Below are 6,924 nucleotides of genomic sequence, written 5' to 3'. Positions count from 1 at the left end.
AGGTGGCAACCTCTGCGGCTGAAAAATTGTGCTTCCCAATGGCTCCTCAGAAACCTATGGGCGAAGTCACGAACACTACTATGTTTTATACAGTCTGTGTTATCCTCACCCTCCCTGCTCAACAGCATGATTGGTGGCCTGGTGGCTGCTGGCAATCCTGGGAATGTGTCTCTCTTAGATTACAAGGCCTGGTATTGAACCAGTACCAGGTAGTTTAACAGGGATCTGCTTCCTGTGTTTATCTTTCGAGAAATAAAAATGCCATGGTAATACTGGAAAGACTGAGAACCAAAAATAATATACCTTTGAATGTTTTACTTAGCAAAAGCAGTTATTCACATGAGCTCTGCCACTTACAAACTGTTACATATAACAATCCTACATATCTCATCTTCAGCTATTTCAGAGCAGTGGTTGGCCACAACACAAGCGGACCAACTTCAATTGAGACCCGTTTTAGCGGGTTCTGTTTATGGGCAATACAGAACAGTATTAGTCAACAAAAATGCACTCTAAGCATGCAGGAAAGCAGATCACATGTCAATAGACTGTGCCCTTATATGGTCAATAAAAACTATCCTGAAGTAGATCGTTACTCTACAACTGCAAATATTTTCAGATGGGGGTTATGGGACTATAGTGCAGGGATGTATTCCAATTTTAACAGACAAATTGAGAACAAAGGAAGATGCTGTTTACTTTTTACTGTTGCCTATACAGAAATTAAATCATTACTTCCTTTTCCCTGTTGATGAAGGGGCATGGTAGGAGGATTTTTTTTGGGGGTGTTCAAAAGAGACACGCCTGATCATGTGTCATCAGTTGTGCAGAGTTGGACAGAAATGCAGAGACTTAATGAGAGGATGTTTGCTATGGAGCCTCTCCAGCCGACCGTGTCACATCACAGAGCAGCCAGGTAGTCATTAGAGGGACAGATGGTGCTGCGGCTGATTGGTCTCTCTGCTGACCTATTTGAAGGTGTTTTTCCTCATCATGCCTCTCCTCAGAAGTAGTGAGCAATGTAGGAAATATTGAGGCTCCGATAAAGACAGAAATGCAAAGTACACTTCAGTAATCTGCAGGAGGCCTATCACAGCTTTGATGTGTGGGAGACTCTAAGGGGCTCAATGAGTTTGTGAATTACTCATGAATAATAGTGCAAAACATGTCTTCTTATTACATGAACCCATATAACTGGGGATTATGCATATACCCAATGTTGCCTTAGGGATGGAAACAAGGTAGGGTTTAACACATCAGTATGTGGATTGCTCACGAGACCAACCTGAAGAATCTTTCTCAAAACACCTGCCAAGGCCAATGAGACTGTCGCAGGCGGTGGAAGTCCCGACTTCTCAAAGGGCTACAAGGGCTACGCAGTCTCGCCTCCTCAATCTTACCCCCCAACCCCTAAACAAGGCTGTAAATATCCGTTAGCTAAGCAAAGCAGCAGGAAATGCAGCTAGTTAGCGCTACGCAAGGACAAGACCTGATAGTGATGCCCTGGGGCCTCATTTATAAAGCTGTGTGTGGGATTCACTTCAAAGATTGCGTACGAATGAAACACAGAAAGCCCTTACGCACAAAAATATTCCGATTTGTAACAAAGTGCGCATGCACGTCCTATCCCGATATTCATAAATCACAATCAACATGAAAGTTGGCGCAGGTGAGAGAGGATCTTCTACCCCTAGTTGCCTATAAATAGTCAGTGAAATTACCCTAATTAATATTAATACATACTGACTGCATGAAGACAAGGATGGCAAATTCTGACAGAAAAGCTAAAAAAATTGATTTCACCAAGTGTGACATTGAAGTTCTTGTTGGGGCGGTTGAAGCAAGAGAGGTGTGCAATAATCGCTCACATAGACACAGTGTACCGGAGGAAAGGGGACACCGGAGCTCAAGCCCCTTGATGAGTGACTTACAGGAATGTGCAATCCTTTCTGAGTAGTGAAGGAGATGGAGTGGGGACACAGATGCAAGAAGCACTGGATGACCCAGGTACATGATTTAGATTCCCTCGTTTGAAAAGAGAGTAAACCAAATGCATTCAATTTGTGTTTAAACATCAATTTACACAGTCAATTAACGAGGCTGACCAGGAGAAGGAATATGACTTATGTGACATAAGCTGTACACTAAAATATCTGCTTAATAAATAGTGTTATATTTTTCCATGCCTTTTGCTTTTACAAGCAACACATCACATCCACTTACTGGGGCACCGCAAATGCCTGGGGATAAGGCAACAAACATGTGATAACAATATATGAAACTATGCACTCATATTTGCTCGACTGAGGCATCAAAAACAGCATCAGTTTAAACATCATTTGTCCTACTGTTCACCTTATTTATGAGAATAAATTTCATAGCATGCAAGTGTTAATAACAGATCAAACTAAATATGATTCCCATTTAAACTGTGCAACATATTTGAAGCGTTCTTTTGCAAAAGCAGGAATTTCCATTTGTGTTTATTATCCTAAATCATGGTTCTTTTTGTGTGTGCTCCAGGAAGTATCAATCAAACAGGATAAGATATCTCATTTTTAATAAATGATCCCATTCAACCCATTTTATCCTTTTGCCATGTGAGTTGCATTTCCTCATTTGTCTAGTTTATGTGCATATGCATGGGTCAGAGTTTGCATGGAGGACAGCACATTCTTTTGTGCATACGCAACATTTATAAATGAGGCCACTGGTTAGGGAGCTAGGTTACCTCCTGTAAGACAGTTAAATCGCTAGAAAGGTTCTTATAACTGTCAGGTAGCGAGGTTAGATAGATTGAGGAAGAGAGACTTTTTTAACATTGGAAGGCAGGGTGACAGGCATTTTGTTGAGAGATACTTCAGGTTGGTCTCGCGATGACGCAATCCCCACACTGATGTGTGGTACCGGGTGTGCTGTCCGAAGGGAGCCAACTGTCACTTTTCCATCGTATCTTGTTCCTTTTGCGCAAAAATCATCTGCAACCGAGACATGAGATGGATTACATGCAAAATGAAAATGTCAAAGCTGGATTGTATGAGAAAGTAAAGATGCTTTTATGTAGGTGTACACTACAGAAAGGGATATGAAGAATAAAATATCAAATGCAGAGCAAAGGGGACTTTCTGAGCAGCCAGAAACCCCTATTATCTCCTTAACAACATGATTTCAAAACGTAGACAGGCCTATCTACTAAAGCCTAAGTAAGTAATCTCTCTTGATGACACCTCTGATGTTCCAAATTTATATTTGAAGCTATCCATTTTTACTTGCATAAGAAATAACACAGCACCGAAGAGAGACTTTCATGTTGCAGAATGTCTATTGAGTTTCATTTTGCAACATTTCACAACAGGATGAAACAGGACACAGGAGCCATGGCAGGAATAATTAAGGCTAGATGCACATTGTCTGCAAAGTATAATATCTAGGAATTCTCTCTCTATTCTCTAGATATATTTTCAATGTTGGTGAATTTATGTACAACTCAACTAGACTGATGACCACATAGATGTTTTTCAAGTTATCCAGCAAGGTCGAAGTCTGCCAGGGTAACATAGAGTACAACTTTAACAACTCTCAATGTGTCAAACTGCTACTGTAAAAAGAATTTCTGGTATAATGTTACCTTGAGGCAGTTCAATGTTCATAACGGAAATGAGCAAATTTAAAGTAGTTCTGTGTAGTCGGTGAAAGAGAGGTTTGACTGCTACATGTAGGCTGCATAATGCAGGGTAAAAAATGTTTGGCTCTCTCTCAGGGAATTTCTCTCACTACTTCTTTAGGATGGATCGATCTGTTAAAAGTATAGTGAGTGAAAGGGGCCCCTTATACTAGATATTTCTTAGTTCAAGAGGGTTGCAATAAATCAAACAATAGGACAGAAGATAAACAACAGTATAATTAGAAATGATAAACAAATAACACAACATGGATCATAATGTCAACAGGTTAAATACTGCAGTTTTCCTTTCTTGTTGTTTCACAATGACAACAATGACAGACAACTGTGTGAGAGCTTAGAACAAAGGAAAATCAATTTGTTATCTTTCAAATGAACTTTTTCTGTACAAATAGTAAACACTTGGAGCTATTTGAGGCAAACATCCTAAGTAAGCTGCTATACTCACACATGACAAATTCTTCCTACTGCAAAAGGCCCTCTGAAATAAGGCAGTGTATTTAAGTTGTCAGAGTCAATAAGTGAAGTTGCTACTTTTCTAATTGTATAATGTTTCAAGTACTGGGCTATTTTTTCCACTAAGTATTGGGGTAGCATAAAATTATGACCACATTTGTTTATTATTACGTTTCGGTAACACTTTCTATGAAGGTCATCGCTATGACTTATACATATATTTATAACACGATATAATGCGTCCATAAGACATAACAGTTGTTATAATCACTTACAAACATGCATTAGGCGCTATAACAAAGTTCATAACGTATTATGACCTTTTGATTTAATGTTTTATAACTAATAGTAATACCAGTTTATATCAATGTGGGCAAGAATCTCCGACCATGTTCCATAACACATTATAACCACCGACTCTGCCTCGTTATGAATACACTTTAGTCAGCATTTAGAATTAGTGATGGAATAACAGCTTATAGTAATGTTTAATGTTATATAGCATGTCTTTGTTTGCTTTAAGTAAAGTGATAAAATATCTATCCCTGTATAATATATTACAGGTGGACATAATACCATATGAACTAATTATAAGACCTTATAACACGTAATTGTTTGCTTTAAGTAAAGTGACACACATTTTGCACAGGAAAACAACTTTTGTTTATGTTTCTTCACTTTATGAACAATCTGTATGGATTTTGAACATTTTGCAGTTTAGCACAAAAACACAACTTAATTACAAGGACACTCATTCTCAGGGTGGTGAAAGATCGCTCAAGAGAAGACCTGTTGCCATCATGTAAGAAGAGGCTCAGATGTTGTCACAGATGAATGGCGAGCCTATGGACAGGCCCTAACAGATGCAGTGGACGATTAAAGACAACCACTACACAAAACGTAGCCTATTAAAAGACATTTAAAAGTAATTGAATGGGAATACCGTTTGGGCAGTAGGGATGAGAATATCTTGCCACCTCACGATTGGATTCGATCAGAGGGCAGCGATCCTTCTTGATGCATTTTTTTTCTGTGTAATTTCTGGATAATTACTAAGCATGTCATTTGCACATTAAAATCCAAAAGAAATGTCTCCTCATTGCTTAAAAGGACTAGTTTACATCCCTGATTTACTTTAGTAGCCTCAGCTCCTCCTGGTCACCAGCGTCCTTCCTTTAACAGCCAGTTGTCAGACTCCTCTGGACACTGAAATATAATTTAACTTAACTATCAGGATGTACAGTATGTGTACAGGACACCAGTTTAGCTTCAACCTGCTGTTCTCATTCCTCAACAAGTTAGGTAGTAATGACACGCAACTAATTAACATTACTCCGTTACAGATTTAGCTAACGTTACACTGCCGTGCTTTACAGACCGGGGATCTGCTAGCTAGCGCTAATCGCCTTCACTTTTCCAGCAGCTGCGGAAACAACAGACTTAACGGACACACTGTGGTCTACACTGCCTGACGGACAACTTACTAAGTAACTTCAATATTTTCCTCCGCTAACTTTCACCGTCACGTTCTCCCCGTTCTGCTGCTCGCTCTCTCTCTTTCGCTGGCACACACACTCGCTTTGCACACAGGGAGCCAAAACAGCATGAGTGTTGCTGCACGGTGTGCCGGTCATTCATTCAGCAGCGGCGAAATGCGTCCAATACAACACTGGTCTCAGACCAGTAACAGAGATCACGGGTCTCTGTTATGTGCACACCTCCGACTGTCCGGGCGCTGCACTTCCGCAGTTCCGCCATTTGCGTTCCGTGAACATTATAGTATAGCACAGTCAGAGCCTTTAAAGAGAGAGTCGCGTCAGCGGGGGTCCAAAATGCTACATCGTCACGTGGTTCATAGAGACCGCAGATAGTTCCCGGAAGTCCTGGGCGGGCAATTCAAAATGAGCGAGAGAAACGACAAAACGGCGATTTTAAGCGACTTCTGGTAATTTATACAATAAATGCGTTGAATTACAATATTTGCACAGCACAGTGACACGTGTATGTAGTTACATTACTATTTTTTTTAAAAAGGAGGACATATATTTTTGACAATAACAGCTACAATCACCTACCTTGTGGACATTTTTTGGCCAACCTTACATTGGAAAGGGTGTTCCTCTTGAAAACACATTTAATATTCAGATCAGATTTACCTTTCTAACATTCCTTTTAGTAATCCCATGGTACCAGGGTTAATTGATCTTAATGACTAATGTAATCTTTATGACTTCAGATAGAACAGACAGGTGACTATCATGTATTAATTCAATAAATCTTCAATAAACTCAGACAACAGCATGTTAAGTTGTTTGTGTCTCTGAACTGTTTTACAATAGTCTACAGCTCGGTTTATTGTGCTGTGTGGAGATGCTGCTGCTGTCTGTCAGAAAAAGAAGTATGAATGTTTGGTTTCCCAGCTGACATGGAGAGGATGAAAAAATGGTTGACTCAGGTCAACAGGAGCAACCTTACAATCACTAAAGAGGCTAACTACAAAAAAAATGTGAGGTACTTTTTCCACAAAGAAAGAACACATCACTGGCTTAATGTTTGGTTTATTAAAAACATCACTGCAGATCATCTTCAGGCTCCACTGAACCCCCTGTGATTCTTGTGCTGAGAGAGGGAGAACAAGAGAGAGAGAAGGTTTGACAAACCTACACATCTGTAAAGATTCATCCAGGTCATGTTTATCCAAGGAAAATTGAATCGGGAGCATCTGGACGTTTCAGAAGAAGTCCAGTTGCCCTCAATTCAACCATTCTTGTAAAAGGCTACAGGTT

This window comes from Micropterus dolomieu, linkage group LG07, assembly GCF_021292245.1.
Source record: "Micropterus dolomieu isolate WLL.071019.BEF.003 ecotype Adirondacks linkage group LG07, ASM2129224v1, whole genome shotgun sequence".
NCBI classification, from domain to species: Eukaryota; Metazoa; Chordata; class Actinopteri; order Centrarchiformes; family Centrarchidae; genus Micropterus; species Micropterus dolomieu.
This window is presented reverse-complemented; position numbering follows the sequence as displayed.